At 43.4% G+C, this 21,784-nt stretch overlaps 1 pseudogene; it reads left to right on the forward strand.

Annotated features, from left to right (window-relative positions):
• Nucleotides 1–1,100: 1,100 nt before the first annotated feature.
• On the forward strand, nt 1,101–1,598 carry LOC113837753 (annotated as a pseudogene).
• Nucleotides 1,599–21,784: the final 20,186 nt, after the last annotated feature.

The raw sequence follows: 21,784 nt of genomic DNA on the forward strand, positions 1-21,784 counted from the left end.
AGAAAGATCATCCTGTAGGGAGAGGTCGTCCTGCCAAGAAAAGTCATCTAGCAGAGAAGGGTTACTCAGCAAACAAGAGTCAATCTAAAGACAGAGGTTGTCCCATCAAAAGCCGCTGTGCAAAGAAGGTTCGCCCGCTTCTCTTGGTAAACTTGACATGGAGCAGATTCTTGGCAAGTAAAGATAGTTCTACTAGGAGAGGTTGCCACATCCAAAGCTGCCCTGCAGTAGAGGGTCCCTCAGTGGACAGGGGGAAGACTGCAAAGGAAAGATCTTCCACAGCAAACGATCACCCCTCGGAGAGAAGTCAGCCTGAAAAGAAAAGCTGCCCTGCAGAGGATGGTTGCTCAGTTGAAAGAATCAACTTGGCAAGGAGCATACCCTTTGCAGGTGAAGATACCCCTACAGGGAGAGATCGCCACCTGAGAAGCCGTCGTGCAGAGGTGGGTCGCTTGTTGGAAAGGGTTTACACCGTAGAGAAAAGAGCTTCCACAGCAAAAGATCACCCCACACGGAGAAGTCGGCCCCAGAAGAGAAGCAGCCCTGCAGAGGAGGGTCAGTCAGCAGATAGGGGATCCTCTGCCTGTCAAAATCGTGCCACCCAAAGAGGTAGGCTTCCAAAGAAAAGCTGCTCTGCAGAGAAACATCTATCTGCTGAGAGAAGTTGCTCTCTCAAAAAGAGTCACCCTGCAGAGAAAGGCCTATCTTCCAAGAGAATCCACTCTACAGGGAAAGTTCCCTCTGGGGAGAGAGGCCATCCTGCCAAGAAAAAGAGACAGCTCTCTTCAACTAAAGGGAGCACCGAGAAGAAATTGGGTTCTGGAGAGAGTGTGGACTTTCACGACAGCTACACTGATGAAGAAAGTAACACAGGACAAAATGTGTGGTCTGTGAAGAAAGGTCATCACTCCATGGTGCAAGGCTTTCGTGTAGAGACACGGTCTTCAGAATCCATGCCTACAGTGCCAGTACAAGAGCACATGAAGAATGCTCCAGAAAGCAACATTGGCAATTCTACCAGCCAAGTAGCCCAGGTCCCTCATCAGAATATGGCTGCTGCTGTCACCACTGGTCAGCCTATGCAGGCAGTGAATCTGAGAATGGGAATTGAGTTGAACTTGCCTCCAGAACTAAAAGCATGTCTTGTTGAGGACTGGGGCTTGGTAAACAAGCAGAAGCAGTTATTCTAACTCCCTGTTGAGAAGAATGTAGATCACATTCTCGAAAACTATGTGACTTTCTTGAAGTCACTAGGAAAGTCTGATAATTCAGGAAATTCCCTTGATGAACTTGTGTATGGAATTAGAGAGTATTTCAACAAAATGCTGGGCACCCAGCTGCTCTACCAGTTTGAAAAGGCCCAGTATGCCAAAATCCTCCTTGCTTACCCAGATATTCTGATGTCTCAGATTTACGGGGCTCCACATCTCCTATGATTATTTGTGAACATCGGGACTGATTTGGCCCATCCTTCATTTAATAGGCACAGTCTTATGTCAGTGTCCAGCTATATTTGTGGTTTCCTTAATTACCTAGCAGAGAATTCCACTTCTCTGTTTGGTGTGAGCAATTACAAAGTGGCTTCTGGTGCATATTGATTCAAAGCCCTGTGAGGGTCTGCAGACCACTCTGTTATGACCTAGAACAGTAAACATTTCTACCTTTGCTGACTTAATTGTGTATTTGATGTTCTTCCATACTATCCAGGTATAAAAGGGCTTAATATTTCAGGTTGCTTATTTTTCGGATCAGAAATAAAAATATTAAATGTTTAACAACAAATAAATGTTCACTAAGAATTTGTGTTGCTTATTTGACAATATTGCTTGAATGTTGGTGCTTCTGTCCCTTCCACAACACAAGTTTCTATTAGGTGTTCATATTGCTTGATATTCCTTGTGCCCAAGGAAAAACATAATGGATATACCCCAAACACATGCATGCACATAATTAACATTATAAAATATTTTTAAAATGTAAAACAGATTGAAGATATAGCTAAGCAGTCCCTGGTTGACTCCTTGGTTTCAACAGTGAAAGAAGGAGAAAAAAGAGGATGGCTTGAGGAGAAGGAAAAGGAGGGAAGGGTATATCGTGAAAGGGAAGAGGGCTTTCTAGAGAGGGGAGGAGAATAAGGAACATGGAGAGGCAGAGAGGGGGAGGAGAGGAATAGGTGGAGAAGAACAGGAGGGGAGGAAGAAAAATGAGAGGACATGGAGGAGGGGAAAGAGGAAAGTGGGAAGGAGGAAGACAAGATTTGGGAGCAAAAGAGTAAGAAAATTACAGTAGGAGAAGAAAAGGCAGAGGGGAGAAGGAAGAGGACAGAATGAAGAGAAAGAAAAGGAAAAGAGATGAGAGGAAGGAGAGGAAGGAGGGGGAAGTAGGAGTTGGAGAGTAAGGAGTAAAGAGAGTGGGAGGAAAGGAAAGGAGGGGTAGGAGGAGAAGAAGAGGGGAAGATTTAATGAAGAGATGGAGGGAAAGAATAAGGATAGGAAAAGGATGGGTGGAGAATGGAACAGAGAAATGAGGAACAGTAGAGAGAGGAGGGGAAGATAAGAAGAGAAGGGTGGGAGGAGAAAAAGTAAGAGAGAAGGGGAGAGGGAAAAGAGATGAGTGAAGAGAATGATGGAGAAGGAAGTGGAGGGAGAGGAGAGGGAGCGAAGGGGAGGGGAAGGAAAGAAGATGAGGAATGAGAGGGAGGAGAGGAGGGGAGGACAGAAACAAAGGAGGGGTAAAAAAAGGTGAGTGAGACGAGGGGACAAAAGAAGGAGAGAAAGGAAAAGGATAGAGAAAGGGGTGGAGGAGAAGGAAAGGGGGAGGAGAAAGGAGGAGGGAGAACAATGGAGGAAGAAGGATAAAGGAAAGAGGGAGGAGGAAAGAGGGAGGAGTGGTAGACGAGGAAAAGAATAGAAGGTGGAAGACAAGAAGGGGCAAGGGGGAGGAGAAGAAAGGAGGAAGAGTAGAAAGGTTGGAAAAAGGAGGGCTAGGAGAAGGTGGAGGAGAAGAGAGGGGTAAGAGGAAGATATGGGGAAGAACAAGAAGGAGGGGAGGAGGAGGAGGATAAGAAGAAGGTGAGGAAAAGAGCAGGAGGAGAAACTCTAGGAGGGGAAGGAGGAGGGAAACGAGGGGAATAGAGAAAGGAAGGGGTCCAGAAGGAAAGGTGAGAAGGGTAAAAGGAGAACAAGAAGGGGAAGAGGAAGGGAGAGAGGAAGGAGACGAAACAGCAGGAGGAAGAGGGTGAAGAGAATGGGGCAAGGCAGAGAAAAGTGAGGCAGGAGAAGGAAGACAAGGAAGAAGATTAGTAGGAAATTTGGAAGAATAAGAGGGAGAAGGAGGGGAGAGGAGGGAGGAGAGGAATGAGGAAGAGGAGAATCGGGAGGAGGGAGCATGCTGGGTTCGAACCCTGGCTTTTTACAGGCTTGGTTAACAGGGGAAATAGGTTGATCATGGGCTGGGCCAAAGGCAGGTCCTGAGTGGCCATGAGGACACCAGCGGAGAAAGACACCCAGGTGCTGTCAGTAAACAACTCATTTATTAGCAGGCGCCAAGGGACATTTCTTCCATTAGAAGAATGGCCTGTTGGGTCCATGGAGTTGTATGTTGTTGGATGAGGTAAGAACATCCAGAGGGAAAAAAGAACATACAGGGTACTTCATTTGTACACTCAGATGATACGATAAATCTTTCCCCCAAAAGCCACCCAAGCCATACCGACACATGTTCAGTCTCTGCCAGCTTCCTGAATTCTGCCTGCCACGTGGATGGACAAAATAATACAGAGACTTATATTATGTGCAAATGCTGCTTGGCCAATGGCTCGGATTCTCATTTGTTAGCTCAGTCTGCTTTATCATAGATCTATATATTTTATAAGACTTATCTTATAGGACAAATTCTATTGGCATCCTCCCTTGCCTGGGGATCACATTGCGCTGCTGGAGGTAGAGCCAAGGTGAAAAGGGACCACTTCCTGTTTGTCCTTGCTTAAATATGATTCTCCTTTCTATGTCACTTCCTGCTTGGATCACCACTTGTCTACTACATTTCCCAGAATCCTCTTTGACTCCTGGTCCTGTCTAACTTGTTACCTCATTGGCCAAGCATTCCTTTTTTCAACAATCAATAAGATGAACATATACAGTCCATTCCCCAACACTCAGGGTCAACAGGGTCCCGAGGAAGGAAACTTATAAAGTCATAGGAAGTCCAGTTTGGACTCATTCAGATGTCAGATAAGAAGCAAACTGTCCCTGTAACCTTGGATACCCATAGTTTATCAGTTGCTATGTGCACTGGGACACATCCACAGGAAATGTAACTGCTTGGGGTCTGCTGGCATCTGGGCAAGAAAACTCCTGCTGCTCTCAGGATGAGAAAATCAAGAGTTTTAAACATGCCTTCACCCCTTAGCTTCAGGCTAGGTCTGAAGGAGAAGATGAGAAAAGAAGGGGAAGATGAAGGAAGGCAATAAGGAGCGAGGGTAGGAGGGAGAAAGGAAAAGAAGGCAAGGGAGAAGGAAAGAGAAGAGAAGGGAAAGGAGAGGAGGATGAAACGGGAATGAGGACAAAGAAGGAAATGAGTATGGAGAGGAGGAAGAGAGGACGGGAGGTGTGGGAGGAGGGAAGAGGAAGAGGAAGGAAAGGAAGAGTCTGGGGAAGAGAAGAGGAAGAGGGCAAGGAGAAGGAGGGGGAAGGACAGAGGAGGGGAGTGAGGAGAGGGTGGGATACAAGAGGAGAATGGAAGGAAAATGAGAGGTGAAGAAAGAGGGGAAGGGAAGGAAGAGGAAATGGGGATGAAGAGGAGAGGAGGATGAGACGGAAAGATGAAAAGAGTAATGTGGGGAGGGGATGAGTGTGTTTGTGTGTGTGTATGAAAGAGAGAGAGAGAGCGAGAGTGAGAGAGAGAGAGAGAGAGAGAGAGAGAGAGAGAGAGAGAGAGAGAGAGAGAGAACCACAGGTGAATGCTGTGAGCCTGCCTGCAATACCTGAACCATAGGTAAATAGGTTTTTGTCTTTCTTTTTTTATTTTTTCGGTGTTTCGAGACAGGGTTTCTCTGTGGCTTTAGAGGATTTTTCCTGGAACTAGCTCTTGTAGACCAGGATGGTCTTGAACTCACAGAGATCTGTCTGCATCTGCCTCGCGAGTGCTGGGATTAAAGGCGTGTGCCACCAACGCCCAGTGGTTTGTGTCTTTCGACACTGTCAGAATTTATTGAATAAGACAAAATTCACTATGGGTTCATTTCAATGACAGTAATTTGTCACATAATCCTCCTTCCCTGGTAGCTAGGCTGAGGCAAATGTAGGTTAATTATTCCAGTCTTAATTACTAATATTAACACATCACACAGCACAGTAAATATATCTATTTGTATGCATAAGAGTACAGAGTATATATGAGTTAAAGAGGCTGAAGCAAATTTTAAGTGGTTTCAGACGTGGGCTCAGAAGAAGTCAGTAAAGAATGGACCAGATCAGTATCTGGATGGAGCTGCTTCTAGGGTTGCTGGAATCAGGATTGGAAAGTAATGTTGTTCCAGCTGTGGGGTTGAAGAGCCCAGACCCTCACCCAGCCCCCTGCTTAGGCAGCCATGACGGTCTCCAGAAAAAGACCCAACAAGTCATAGTCCCTGTCTCTGCAACATGTGCTCAGTCTCTCGACCTTGCCCTAGTCACTAGGATGCAACCTTCAGATACCCTCCATGTGTCAAGGAACCAATGAGAAGTTAGCTGGTGGCCTCTGGATATGGTTTACAGATAATAGTGGAATGCTGTGCATAGAAAAACTGCCTGGGCACTAGGGAAACATCTGGAGATCTACAAAGATGACATCAGCTAACAATCTAAGCAACAGAGGAGAGGCTACCTTAAATGCCCTCCCTTGATAATGAGATTGATGGCTGACTTCTATTCCATCCTATAGCCATCATCCATCATCGGGTGGAAGTAGAAGCAGACACCCACAACTAATCACTGAACTGAACTGGAATCCAGTTGCAAACAAGGATGAGTGATGAGCAAAGGGGCCCAGACCAGGCTGGTGAAACCCACAGAAACAGCTGACTTGAACATCGGGCAGCTCTTGGTTCCTAGACTGATAGCTGGGATACCAGCATGGGACTGATCCAGACCCCAGGAACATGGGTTTCAGTAAGGAAACCTCGGGAAAACTACAGGACCTCCCGTAGTGGATTAGTACTTATCCCTAGCATAGGTGTGGACTTTGGGAGCCCATTCCACATGGAGGGATACTCCCTGAGCCAAGACACACGGGGGTGGGCATAGGCCCTATCCCAAAGGATACGATAGACTCTGATGACACCCTATGGAAGGCCTCACCCTCCAGGAGGAGCGGAAAGGATATGTGATAGGTAGGTTTTTAGTAGGGAGGGTGTTAGGGGAGGAGGTGAGGGAGAGGAAACTGGGATTGACATGCAAAACAATCTTGTTTCTAATTCCAATAAAAAAAAAGAAAATAAAACCTGCCTGGGGAGGGCCTCTAGGTACAACCACCTTTCTGTATCTGTAGTTGACCAATCAACTCAGGAGCGGTTTCCCCATTCCACTGGGTGCACCAATCTTGAGACTATTGCTATGCAACTAGTGGACCCCCAGACACTCCCCTTCCTCTAACCCAATACATGCCCTGTCCCACTGCTGCTCAGGGTCCCTCCTACTCCACCTTCTCTGTTTGATGGACAGAGTAACCCTGTTAACTGAAGATAACTCGTAAATTAAAAAGACTCTTTGCTTTTTCTTCAGATCTGGTCTCTTAGTGTTTTGGGGGTTTCATAGTCTGGGCACAAGAAAGTAACATGCCAGTAAAGGCAGATAAAACACTTCTGCAGCTTGATCGTAAGTGCAGACATCCATTCTCCTATGACCTTACAAAGTTTAAAGCTATCAGAGTGTGACCTTTTAAAATCAAGTGTTCTGTCTTTTAAAGTATGCTAAAAGGGAAAAATGCTTCCTATTTCTGGTTAGTCTCCATCAGCATCAGTGAATACCACTTATCTGATAAATCTATACAGGTTAAAAGGAGGACCAGGCTTTGTGTCCAGCCCCTTATGACTAGACTCAATAGCAAAATCCAACATATCAGAGAACTTTTGTTTCTATGCCATATTGGCAATTGTCTTGTACCATTTAAGCTCACTGAGAAGCTGGCTCTGGAAAAGGAAGCCCACCCACCACAGACTCAGGCATATTTGTCTCAAAATGGCCTCCCAAGCCCTCTTTCCTGGGTCAGGCTGGCTCTTGGGCTCTGTGACAGAGAAAAAGAACAAAGGAGAATGATGGGGGAGGTCCTTCTGTGTATATGTTTGTCTTATTGGTTGATAAACGAGGCATTATTTGCCAATAGCGAGGCAAGATATGCAGGACTAGGAAAGAAGGAGGATTCTGGAAAATGTAGTAAAGACGGTCACCATGTGATCCTGGGAAGAAAGGACGCACATGTCTGGCATCCTCAATAAATCTTTATAAAATATATAGATTAATAGTTTTGGTTGATACTCTTTTTCATAGATTTACTTTTTAATCAATGTTAATGTTACAGAGTTCTTACAATGCTGAACCATGCCTGAAAACCAAAGAAAGAAATGGTGCAATGGACAGCCTCATCCACCCAGACAGTGCATTAAACTTGATTCATGTGCATTTTGATAATTTCACAATCTTAAAAAATTAGAACAAGACTTGGAATTTACATCTGCTGCAGGTCTTCAGTGTTCTAGTACAGTATGCCATTAAACAAACCTCTTCACATCTGTCTATGTTCACTTCTTAAACCCTAACCCCAAATAGAATTCAGAGGTGAGGGTTAAAAGCATACGTTAAGGGAAGTATGTGGCTCAAGGTGTGAGATTATTTGTTAAGGTTTTGGGTGCACAAATAAGTCTTCAGTTTAACCAAGAATCTCAAACTCCTAATCATCCAACCTCCCCTGGATGGATCAGATCATGCCAACATTGGTTGTTACTTAAAGACATAGCTAGCAAATAAGAAATCTTAGTCATTGACCAGCAGCATTGTAACTAATACTAATCTCTGCGTGTTATTTGGGGGCTGTGAAGTGGGAGGCTGCCGGAAGCAGTTAATGTTACAGGAGAATAAGCATTTTCCCTTAAAAACAGCTAATTGTGTGTGCAGTGAAACCACTGAACAAGATCACTCTAAGGTGGGAACAAATTGCAGAGCTATCTATCTCATGGGATTAGTGCATAGTGGCTCAGTGAGGAGGCAGTCAGATTTCGCATAATAGTCAGCAGGGTACTAGTTTTAGTGAAAGCCATCAGGCAATAATCAGAAAGTAGAGGTTCTTTGCCTGGAAGCAGTTAACCATTAGGGGCAGAACTGGGAGATCAGAGTAGGTCTTAGTCCATGCTCTATTGCTGTGAAGCGACCCCATCGCCAAGGCAGATCTTACAAAAGAAAGCATTTAATTGGGGCTTGCTTACAGTTTCAGAGGCTCAGTCCCTTAACATGATGGTGGGAACATAGCAGCATGCATGGCACTGGAGTAGTAGCTGAGGGCTACATCCTGATGTGCAGGCAGAGAGAGAGAGAGAGAGAGAGAGAGAGAGAGAGAGAGAGAGAGAGAGAGAGAGAGAGAGAGAGCAAGAGAGAGCGAGCGAGCCTGGGCCTGGCATGGACTTTTGAAACTTCAAAGCCCACCTCCAGTGATACTTCCTCTAGCAAAGCTACTCCTACTCCCTCAAAAGCACACCTCTCAATAGTGCCACTCCCTGGTGACCATACAAGTCTATGAGCCTATGGGGCCATTCTCATTCAAACCACCACATAGTTTTTATTCAGATTTCAGATAAGTAGAAACTTACATCACATATTTTCTGAGAAATGATAGGTTTAGGTTTCTGTTTCCCAGGAAGAAATGGCCTGCTTGAGACCAAGGCTGCTGTGCGTCCCAGAACAGCTTGAGCACACTGTTGCCAATGCATGCTTAATAAAAACTAGCTAAAATGTAGGTCTGAGTTTCAGGTTATTGGCAGGCAGTACCAGGTTCCAGGAAAAGCCATCAGTTGACACCACGCAGGGAGGGCCAGCACCTAAGGGGAAGTACCTGACATTCCAAACATCCCAACAATTAGATCAAGATTAGACAAAAATCACCAGAGGTCCTTGAGCCCAGCATGCACCTATTCCCCTTTTGCCAAGACACCCTAGACAAATGTCAGGCAATCAGGGCCTTGCCCCAGAAATCCCCTCCCTCCAGCCTCTACTATGTTAAAAACACAACCCTTCCCGGGGGTGAGCACTCCCTGCTCTCAACCACTGCATTGAACAGAGTCCAAGCTCAAACTTGAATAAAGGCTCTTTGTTCCAAATATGGTATTTGTTCTCCTCGTTGGTTTATGAGAGACTTGGCAATCTGGGCCTAAGAGGGCTTAGGACATTGTTAATGAAGGGAAGGGACCAGACCCTCACCAAGCCCCCTGCTTTAGCAGCCATGATAGGCTGCAGAAAAGGCCCAGCAAGATGTAGGCCTCTGACTGAGGACATGTTCTGACCTTCTGACCTTTCTGGACCTGCCTAAGACACTAGGAAGTCAGATACACTCTATGTGGCAAGGAACCAACCAGAAGTTAGCTGGCAGTCTCTGGATGTGCTTTACGGTAACTGTGGTGTAACAGTGTCATACATAGCATAGCAACCACCCTGGGAGGGCCTATAGGCCATAGCAATCAGTTGACCAATCAACACAAGACATGTCTCCCAAGCCTGGAAGTGCACCAATAGTGAGACTGTTGTGAATCCAAAGACACTCCCCCTGGTCTACCCAAGAAATTCCCTGCCTCATGTTTGCTTTGGGTTCTTCTCCCCTCACCTGCTCTGTCAGACAGATGGAGGAACTGAGTTAATACAGTTAACTCAACAAAATTAAAGACTCTTTGCTTTTGCATCTTGGTGATTTTGGAGTTCAGAATTTGGGTACAACAGTTAGCAGCACTGCCATTTTGGGGCTTTTTTTGTGAACTAATATTCCAACCTTTTGTCTATGATAACGGATAACAGTATCTCTGGATACTTCCTGCTGAGTAAGGCTGCTGAGAAAAAAGAAAGGGGGTGTACACCCCTGGTCCAAAACAGGGGCTCAATCTAGCAGGCCATGGTAGCAGACATGAGGAAATACTATCTGAAACATCTGGTTTCCCTGACCATTGGGTTATTTCACTGCTTCTTTCCTGAAGGAAGCCTCAAGTGACAGGGTGCAATCATTACTGTAAGAAGAATGGGCAGACATAAGTGGGCCATTGAGGGGAAGGAGCCAGGGTCCCAAGGGAGAACAAAATTGAGCCTTTTGTCATGGCTCAGTTCCAATGAAGTTTGTGGGCTAGTTTATGACACTTTTTACATTCTTTCTTTTACATTGTCCAGATAGTTTATATAGTAGCAACATTCTTCAGTGAGGAAGAGACAAATTTCTCCTTTTTCGGCTTTCAGCAAGTCAAGAGGCCTAAAAATCTATAGGACTGCTTAAGCTAGAGAGGTAAACTGGTGATTGAGCAGTTGAAACCCACATAGTGTCCACCAGTTGGGTGGAGATGTGTTAAGATAAAAATGGATTGTGCCTCAATCTCCTGGATGCCAGGCTGTTGATAACCACTGAAGTTACCAGACTCTTTGCCATCAGGAGCAGAAGAGCCATAGCTTTCTGTCCTATGAGTACCCTGGAGTAGGGTGTACAATTCTCCTTCTGTAGAGCGTGGGCAAGAGAAGTAACAAAGTAGAGAAACAGGGACCATATGTGAAGACAAAGAAATCATGTTTGTGTAAACCTTTATATCTGGGTACAAGGAATGACATAGAACGCATCCTTAAAGTCTAGAATGATAAAGTGAGAGGCTGAGGAGGGTCTCTGAGAAAGCAGAGTATAAGGGTTAAGAGCCAGCTGGTGGATAGGGAGAACTGCTTCATTAATAATCTTGATGTTCTGGACAAGGCTGTAAAAGCATTCAGATTTTAGAATGGGCAGGATAGGAGTGCTCTAGGGCATGAGAGAGGGCTGGAGAACCTTTGCTAAGAAGGCATTGTATGGTAGGATTTAGGCCTGTCTATGCTTTAAGGTGATAGAGAATTGATAGCAACAAGGTTAGGAAGTAGGGTCCCAGAATAAAATCTTAGTGGAGTAATGACAGCAGGCCATAGAAGGAGACAAAGGGACTTTTGGGTTAATAAGGGAATCTGGGAGATAATACAGTAAAGCTTTAGTTAACCCTGTGGGAAAGGGGGCTCTTCAGAGGCTAGAAGAAGAAGGAAAATTCATGAGGGAGTTGGATAAAAAAAAAGAAGAAATGTAGTTTATCTAAACTATCTTTAATCTGAAATTGGGAAGGCCATCTGCATTTAATGGGGGGAAAAGGAGTGAGTGATAAAGTGGCCTGAGAAAGAAAAGAGGAGCAGGCCAGTAGCTCTGGCCTGGTGAGGGTAAGTGCCTTTGATCCAGAGTGTGTCCCCAAGTAGTTTGAAGTTAAAGAGAATGCCCAGATCACGATGGATAGGTGTCCCCGACCAAGTGATGGTTCCAGAAAGGGTGTAGCAAAACTGTCTGGTGCAATAGTCTAACTCTGTAGAAAGGGAATGTTGTACAGGAAACTCTGAGAGAAGTATATTTTGCCAGCTAGCTAAGAGAATCAAGTAGGTTGGTACAGGGGACAGGCAGTTGAAAAGATGGACTCTATATCTGGAGGGGGCAGAAGCCAGCAAAGGCAAATGACATGCACAACAAGAAGGGTGAGTAGGTAGTTTGGTTCAGTTAAAAGGAGGGAACAGGTTTCTGGGAACCCAGGTTTCTCTCTGAGTTTTGCCACTGAATGTATGTGTGTGCAGCAAAATCACTAAATAAGACTACTCTATGGGTAGAAACAGTTTACTGGGAACAAAATGTTATGCTGTCTCCTGGGAAAAGACAGCAACAGCTAAGTGGAGAAGGCAGGCAGAATTTGTATGGCAGTCAGCAGGCTGAGGTTTGAGCTGATGGAAGGTGTTAGGTTAATTGGGAACTAGATGCATGTTGCCTGTAGCAGTTAACTGTCAAGATAGGAGGGTTTTTGTTTGTTTTGTTTTGTTTTTGTTAGATAAGTGGAAGGTCCCCATCATATGGTTATTGAGAAATGCTGGCTTTAAGTTTCTGTTTCCTGGGAAGAACTGGAATGGTGGTACTCAGGTCACCATTATAAGACATTGTCACCTGCACTGCCATATTGGGGCCTGCTTTGTTACTAAGAATAGGTAAACATTTTCCAGCATACGTTTCTATTATTTAGCTTGAAAAATACATTAAAGTAAAAACAATGAGTGGGATACTCATTCATCACAGCAACAAAAAGATAACTAAAACAGACTAATAAAAATACATACTGGGTACCAAAGCTTTATTTAACTACTTAATGAGGAAACTAATGAGGAGGATCAAAAAAAGGAAATAAAAGACTGTTAATAATTAGTCCAAGTTGAAGAGAGGATTTTCTGGCTAGAAGTCTCTCAACCAGTAACTCCCAAATAATTGTTTCCACAAGGCTACATTAGCTGATTTCTGGGGGAGATTGTTGTGGTGATTTTAATTAAAAAGGGCCCCCATAGGCCCACAGTGATTGGTACTATTAGGAGGTATGGCCCTGCTGGAGGAGGTGTGGCTTTGTTGGGGGAATTGTGTCATTGGGTGTGGTCTCTGAGGTTTCAGAAGCTCAAACTAGGCCTAATGGCTTATTGTCTCTTCCTGATGCTCTGATGTAGAATCTCAGGTATCTCTCTAGCACCATGTCTGACTACATTTATCCATGATTCCTGCCATGATGATAGTGGACTAAACCTCTGAGTCAGCTCCAATGAAATGCTTTCCTTTATAAGAGCTGCTGTGGTCATGGTGTCTCTTCACAGCAATAGAAACCCTAACTAAGACAGTTGTAAACAGATTTGATGATGTCTTGCAGTAGGCTATCTTGGATTGGTAGCCCCCAAATCATGATATGGAGACTTATTATTGGTTATGAATGCTCAACCTTATGCTTGTCCCTCCAACCCTTATAACTTAATTTAACCATTTCTCTTCATCTATGTTTTGCCTTGGGGCTTTTTACCTTTCTTCCATTCTGTATGTCCTACATTCTTGCTTCCTCTGTGTCTGTCTGACCAGCAGATGTTTGGTTGGCTGGACCCTGGCATCCCCTCCTCTTTCTCTCTCATTCTCTGGAGCCTAGATTCCTCTTCCTACTTATTCTCTCTGTCTGACAGCCTCATCTATCCCTCTATTACATAGATATTATCTGTTTAGCTTTTTATTAGACCAATCAGATACCTTAGGCAGGCAAGGTAAAACAAATGCAACACATCTTTTCATAGTTAAAGTAATATTCCACATCCATGTCATGCTATTTATTTGATATTTCTCTTCATCTCCATGTGCTACTTACACTCATTCAAACCCCAAAGTATGGTTGATCATTTCCAAGACTGTATAAAACAACAACAACAACAACAAAAAATTTTAGACTTTTTGTGTTTTCTATTAGATTCACTTAGGAACTCACAGGTCCTTGTATTTAATAATATAGTGGTGGTTTGAATTAGAATAGCTGCCCCCTCCACCCACATAGGGTTGTGTATTTGAATGCTTAGTGGTCAGGGAGTGGAAACACTTTGAAAGGATTAGGAGTTGCAGTCAACTAGGTCCAACTGACTGTGGGTCAATTCTTGAACTGTTTTATAACTGTGGCAAGTCACCTGTTTTCTTGTTTAGAGAGGCCATGAAAACCCGACTCAATAGATTCTATTCAGTGTCCAGCTTACAAACAGGAGGGTTAATACACAGGAAATATTTCCTCAAAACTTTCAAGCAAAACCACAGTCAATCAAGGCCTTTGATTTATCCTCACTCAGATGGAACAACTGGTTAAATGGAGGCTTGAGAAGCCAGAGGTGACTCTCATGCCCAAATAACACCTGAGGATGAGAGCCTCAACTTTCCATGACAGCACAACAGCACACACACACACACACACACACACACACACACACACACACACACACACACACACACACAAACACACACACATATTTTGGCCACCTGAATGGAAACAATAATGGAGAACTAAAATGATTGTTATGTCGATTTTAACAATTCAAGTGATAATTCTCAGAAATTAGACTTAAATCTAGCTATATAAGATTTTATTTGGACTACTACTCACTAATTATTTTCTTTTTGATAAGAAAAATGCTGGGGGCGTGGTAGGAGAAAGACAAGGGGAGAAGAGGAGGAGAGAGGAGGACAGGAGTGATAGGAAGACTGAGTCGGGGGAAGAACAGAGGAGAGTAAGAAAAGAGATACCTTAACAGAGGGATCCATTGTAGGTTTAAATAGAAACCTGCTACTAGGGAAATATCCAGATATCCACAAGGATGACCCCAACTAACAATCTAAGCAATAGTGGAGAGGCTACCTTAAATGCCCTTCCCCTATAATGCGATTGGTGACTACCTTAAATGCCATCCTAGAGCCTTCATCCAGTAGCTCATGGAAGCAGAAGCAGAGCCCCACAGCTAAGCACTGAGCTATACTCCTGGAATCCAATTGTAGAGAGGGAGGAGGGTTGAGCAAAGTGTAAGGAAAAAGGGCCAGCTAAAGAAACACACCCTGAGCAGAGCCAAAAAAACACACTTTGGCTCTGGAGTCAGAGCCAGTGAAGCAAATACACCCTTATCGTGCTCTCTTCTGTTCTTCCTCCAACTCAACCTCCCTGTCCCATCGTGTCTTCTCACCCCTCCTCTTCTCCCCTTCTCATTCTCCTAGTTCCCACTCCTCTCCCCCCAACTCCCAATTTGCTCAGGAGATCTTGTCCCTTTCCCCTTCTCCAGGGGACCATGTTGTCTCTCTTAGGGTCCTCCTTGTTCATCAGCCTCTCCAGCAGCCTTGGATGCAGGCTGGCAATCCTTACTCTATGCCTGAAATACACATATGAGCGAGTACATACAGTGCCTGTCTTTTTGTGACTGGGTTACCTTGCTCAGAATGGTTTCTTCTAGTTCAATTCATTTGCCTGCAAATTTCAAGATTCCATTGCCTTTTTTTTTTTTCGGCTGAGTAGTATTCCATTGTCTAAATATACCACATTTTTTCTATCCATTCTTCAGTTGAGGGGCATCTAGGTTGTTTCCAGGCTCTGGCTATTACAAATAAAGCTGCTATGAACATTGTTAAATACATGCCCTTGTAGGAATGTGCTTCTTTTGAGTATATGCCTAAGAGTGGAATTGCTGGATCTTGTGTAGACTGATTCCCACTTTCCTGAGGAATCGCCATACAGATTTCCAAAGTGGCTGCACAAGTTGGCAATCCCACCAGCAGTGGAGGAGTGTTCCCCTTTCTCCAATTCTCTCCAGCATAATAGAGGAAGACATTGTAAGTTCAAAGAGAAATCAGGCACTAAGGAAATGTCTGGAGAACTACAAATATGACAACAAATAACAATCTATGCAATGGATGAGAGGCTACCTTAAATGCCCTCTCCTGATAATGAGATTGATGACTAATTCATATGCCCTCCTCCAGCAGCTGGTGGAAGTAGAAGCAGACACCCACAGGTAAACCTTGAACTGAACTGAAATCCAGATGCAGAGAAGAGGACTGATGAGCAAAGGGTCCGTACCAGGCTGGTGAAACCCAGAGAAACAGCTGACCTGAACAAAGGAAAATTCTTGGTCCCCAGACAGATAGCTGAGAAACCAGCATGGGACTGATCCAGAACCCCTGAATGTGGGTGTCAGTGAGGAGACCTTGGAAATCTATGTGGCCTTGTAGTGGATCAGTACTTTTTGCTACCATAGGAATGTACTTTAGGAGCCCATCCGACATGGAGGGATACTCCTTGAGTCTAGACACAAGGGGGTTGGCCTAGCCCTATCCCAAAGAATATGACAGACGTTGAAGATGCCCTATGGAAGGCCTCAACTTACCTGGTGAGCAGAAAGGGTATGGGATTGGTAGGGCATTAGTTGGGGGCAGGTCAGGGGAGGAGGGGAGGGAGAGGGACCTGGGATTGACATGTAAAATAATTTTCTTTCTAATAAAATAAAGAAATACACTCTGACCTTAAAATTAGAGCCAAAAGGCAACAAAGGATCATTGAAAGGAAACACACTTTGGCACTGAAACCAGAGCCAAATAAGACTCTAATCCTGTGCAGAAACCCAACCAATCCCTGAGCAAGATATCTAGCCATTCTGAGCTCAGGGATTGAAATCTGACCAGTCCCCACCCTGGAAATCTCTATGGAAAATTCTGCCCCTTCATGAATCTCTATATAAACCCTGTGCCTCTTCAGCTTCTGGCTGTTTGGGCTCCCTAACTGTAGTCTGCCACCATGCAGAGGTCAGCCACTCTTCTGGATTCTTCCCTCCCAATAAATCTCTTGAATGAAAATTGGGTGAGACTTTCTTATCCCAGATCAGAGACAGCAGAGACCACCTTCTGCAGAGCAGAAGGAGCAGAGCAGGGCTTTATCATTTTTCACTATGGTGGGTGGTGGGGTGGGGGGATTTTTCTCTGGCAGTTGTTAAACTTTGCTCTCCAGGGGAGGAGGGCTGAACTGTAACAACTTCACTGGGGAAACCCTCTCCTGCAGGAGCAGAGCTGATCCTTGTAGAAGATTTTTTCTGAAGCAGGGCTGTAAGCTGCTATGCTTACTGTGACCTGTGGTATTCCTCGGCTCCAGATTGCCAGAATACCTTTCCATCCAAGCTGTAACGCTCAGTATTCTGTGACTCACAATGCCAGAATCTAGCCCTTTCCATCCAATAAATCTCTCCAAATGCTTACACAAAGGGTTCACTGCACTGGGTAAACCCACAGAAACAGGTGAGCTGACCAAGTGAGAGCACATGGTCCCCAGTCCTAAAACTGGGGAACCAGCATTGGACTTACCAAGTCCTCTGAATATGGGTGCCAGTTAGGAGGCCTCGGCAGTCTATGGGACCTCTAACAGTGGAACCAGTGTTTATCCTTAGTGAACAAATGGACTTTGGGAGCACATTCCCTATGGAGGGATAGTCTCTCAGCACAGATACATGGAGGAGGGCCTAGACCCTCCCCCAAATGATGTGACAGACTTTGATGATCCCCCATGGAAGGCTCCATCATCCCAGTGGAGTGGATGGGGGTTGATGAGAGGCATAGGAAGATCAGTGGAGCTTCATCTTCATACTAGGTCTCCAAGAAGCCTCCCCAAGGAATCAAACCAATTTCCGGAACATAGGAGAGGTTTGATTTTTTATAACTTTTAGGGGTAGTGGGAAATCTCCCATCATGATATTAGTTTAACATGACAAAGCATGCAGGCACCAGATATCATAAATTTGAGAGTTTCCAGTTCATGCCACAGACTGCCTCTTAATTTTCTGTCTCAGGGAGAGCTGCAGGTAGGTGTCACTAGGGGTGGGCTTTGACTTGAAAAATCACTTGCAACTTGAACTCTCTGTTTTGTGCTTGTGTTTTGAAATGTAAGCTCACAGTTTCCTGTTCCTGCTGCCAAACCTTCCACTTGCTGTCATGCCTGCCTGCTGTTACGGACTTGTCCTGTTGGAACCATAAGCTAAAATAAACTCTCTTCTGTAAGTGTCTTAGTCATGGTATTTCATCACAACAGAAAAGTAACTAATACAGATACCAAAGATTACAAAGCAAACAGGTTTCAGGACAGAATCATTTTCCTTTAGTTTTTAATAATATGCATTCATTTTTATTAAGTTACACTGGAATTATGTACTCACTGTAGATCATTTGGGAAATAAAAAAATTAAATTTACACACATAAGCAAAACTCAAGATGAAATCTGAACACTAGATAAAACATAACAACTGTTAAAATTTTTGTGTATTCGCTTCAGGAACATGTAAATACAAATACACACACACACACACACACACACACACACACACACATATATATATATATATATATATGCCTATGATAATACATTCAGAAAATCGTGACTACTATATCTCACATAATACATTTCCTTTGAGCATTCATGTTTTCCAAGGAACAATGTAGTGTTAGTACTTTCACATAAGTCAAATCTTCTTATTTGAGTCTCAGGTGTTTGATCTTCCCAGCATTGACAGGAGGAAGGGGAATGTGGCCTAACAACTTTGGAAGAATACTTTGACTTAAAACAAAATAGATTTGTATTATTTTGGTAAAAGAACTACACTATGGAACTTACAAACTTCTTATGCTTGGAAACTAATTACAAGTTTCAGAAACCCACAATTTATGTATTTGAAAAGCAATCATGGCAATGAGACTATATTATCAGTATGGAGTTTCAGAAACAAGAATAACTACCCAGGGCTTTCTAAGCTCTTTGCTAAATCAGGCTACTTGTGTCAAAAATGTATTCTAAGTTGCTTGCAAATTGTTCAACTCTGCCCCTTTTGTGTAGGATAATTGTTTAGTTTCCCAGTAGAAGAGGGGAAATAGGGATGGGTAGTAACCAATTATACCCTGGGATCATTTTGCCTTTCTTAATCTATGGATTTTATTTCAAGACACACTTGTAGTTTTATATAACTATTAATTTAAGTTTCAACATGGAAAAGAGAACATTCTTTGCCTGGCTTTTGGTACTACTTTGAGTTCAGGGCTGCAATTGCTGATTGAGTTGGACTAATGAGAGGAATTAGAAACTTTTCTTAGCCAAACCTACATTTGTAATCCAAATGAATGCTTTTAATCCAACCAGAAGGAGATAGGAAACAGAAACCACCAAATAAGGGTGGGTACAAGATATTTTGAGAGATAGTTATAGTCTGTGTTTGGAAACGAACGTGGGCCTTGCTTCTGTAGTTGCTACCTGACAGGTGCCCAGTTTAGTTCTTTTCAGAGAAAGTAAAAGAGTTTCTAGTTTCATGGGTGTGTGTGCACTTTGAGGCAAAATGAAATATGCATAAACTAATATTTATCATAACTACTAAAAATGATTAATAATTGTGAAAGGTTTAGAACAGTTCCTTCAAGGTAAATAGAAGATTTTTATTTTGCTCAACTGCATAAATGACACCTTGAAATAATTTTTTGTATTAATTTGTACAGATGCAGCTTTTTTGTGGCTGAGTACTGCTGATCATAGAGAAACAATAAAGTGTATTTAACCAGTAGCCTAGTGATTCACATTTTTCCCAGCAATTTTGCCATTATAAACATGCTACAACAACCTTAATATATATGCTCCCTAAAATAGTGAAAATTGCTGAGTCTATTTCATCATACTTAACATTTTGATATATATTGACAATCTTCCTTCAAGAAACTATCCTTTGACAAATGTCTCATCAGGTAGAGGCATTTAGTGTTTAAACCTAACAACCTGAGTTGAATCCCTGGAGCATATAAAATAGAATGGTGACAACCAGAGTCCTCTACATATGCCATGGCATTTTCACACACACACACACACACACACACACACACACACACACACACACACACACACACACACACACAAACACACACTAATAATGATGATTATAATGAGCCTTTGGTGACCAAAGATACTTTGTGAGAGCTGTTTTTTCCCATCCCCATTTGAGTTCTGGGAATTGAACTTAGGTTGCCTGTCTTGGTAGCAAGAGCCTTTACCTGTTGAGCCATATCACCGGCCCCAATAAACTTTTTTAAATAATTACAATACCCATTCAAATAAAAACTTTTTCAGCAACAACATACAGGACTACTGCCTATCACACTTCTTTTAAAATGTATTTGTCTCTGTGTGTGCTCTAGCTCATGTTAAATGTATGAGAGTGTGTGTGTGTGTTTGTGGGTTTGTGTGTGAGTCTGTCTCTCTGTCCATCTGTCTGTCCACCATAGCACACACATAGAAGTCAGGGCCAACCTCAGAGAATTGGATCTCTCTTTCTATCCTATAGGTCCCAAGGATCAGATTCAGGTTATCAGGCTTGGTGGCAGTTGCCTTTATCAGCTGAGCCATCTCAATAGCCGGGTCTTGCCATTTCTAGAGTGGTTGTATCTGGGTTCATTTCTATTACCCACCCAACAGCATCCAGGTTTCTTCAGACAGGCTTTAAAATAACCACATTCATACCATTTAGCTTCACCATCTCCAATAGCTTTCTTCCAGCGGTTCTCAAAGTTCAGCGTGTAAAAGAATCACCCAAGGAGTATATTCAGATGTAGACTGTTCATCCTACACCCAGAGATTTTCATTTAATAGGTCTTCCATGGACCCCGGGCACTTTCATGTTCAGAGTTGCCTGAGGTGGTTCTGATACAGGCATGTGTGTATGGCCTAAAATTTGAGAAAAACTGAGCTTAAAGTTGTCAATCTACAAGTGAACCTCATAAAACCAAAGCTTACATTTTTTGCCTGAAAGCCAAGTGAACTCACTTTGATATGTCAATGAATTTCACATCTGGGTGTGAGTGACTGTGTACAGACAATCTCCAAAAACCTAGTTACAAGATTTCAGGAAAGAATATCTTGTCAATATTCTTTCTGGTTTCTTTAGCTTTCTACATTTTCATTATTTTCTACTATTTACACTTTTCTATGTTTCCTCAAAGTTTCCAACATTAAAACTGTGTGACTTTTATAACTAGAAAAAGGATTTTCTGACTAAATAAAAGACCTTTTAAAGGTTCACATACTTCCTCTGTGGTATCTTTTTGGCTCTGAATTCCCTTTTTCATGAAGGCAAGTTCATCACTCTGTGGTCCACCTTTCTTGGCATTTCACTTAAACTCTAGTAAAGTACTTTTTTCCCATGAAGTGATGGTTGGTAACATTTGATAGAATCTTCAGAAAGATAGACCAGTATGTCTTCCAATGGAGCCTCACAGGCAATGGGATTTGCTTGAAACCACCTAGGAGCAAGAATCATGTTTAGGTAACACTGGGCCCAGAGACTGATATTCAGGAGCTACAAAATCACTAAAGGCCAGGTACGTATGTATTAAATCATGGCACGAAACAGAACAGTAGACTGGAGGTATAGCTCAGAGGTAGAGTGCTGACTTAGAACACGAACTGAATAATACTACTTTTCCTTGGAGAAGAGATTACCTGGGAAGTTAAATGACTACAATTGAAAATTTTCTTGGTGAACACAAGAATCAGACCACAAGTAGTCAGATGGTAAGAATAGCTAGTGTAGCATGACAGGCCCATTCACATGTTTACCCAAATTTCCAGGGGACATGGGCCAGAGGTCAAATTAGTACCACTCTGGTCTTCCTGTGGAACTGCAGCAATGATTATTTTCTGCACTCCATGTAGACAGTCTTGCTGTAGAGATGTCGTTCATTTTAGAACAAACAACAGGGCAGGTGACTCTTATTTAAGGAATCCTTCCCTGATCAGGCCTCCTCATTTTCCACATGCACTAGAGGACAGAGAAAGACTGTACGGGTGTGGAGTGGCAGACACAAGTTCAGATAGGGAGTGGGGGCTGCCAAAATCTGAGTAAGATGGCAAAGCCTACCTTCAGAGGCTAAAGAGCTGCTGGTAATGTGACCAAAATCAGACAGCAGAGCCAAAAGAAAGTACATGATAAGTCAGAAGACAAGAAGTCCCTGGTAGATCAGGAACCAAAGCCAGGTTTGTGGAAAGCCCATTATGACTAATTCTCTTGGAGAAGCTGTCCTGATGATGTTAACCATTTGCAGAGAACACAGCCTGCCTTGGGAACACAGCCTCTCCATCTGCAGGCTGGCCTTTGTCTCATGGGACTCTAAAGGCTTCTAAGT

Source organism: Cricetulus griseus, chromosome X, assembly GCF_003668045.3.
Source record: "Cricetulus griseus strain 17A/GY chromosome X, alternate assembly CriGri-PICRH-1.0, whole genome shotgun sequence".
Taxonomy (NCBI): Eukaryota; Metazoa; Chordata; class Mammalia; order Rodentia; family Cricetidae; genus Cricetulus; species Cricetulus griseus.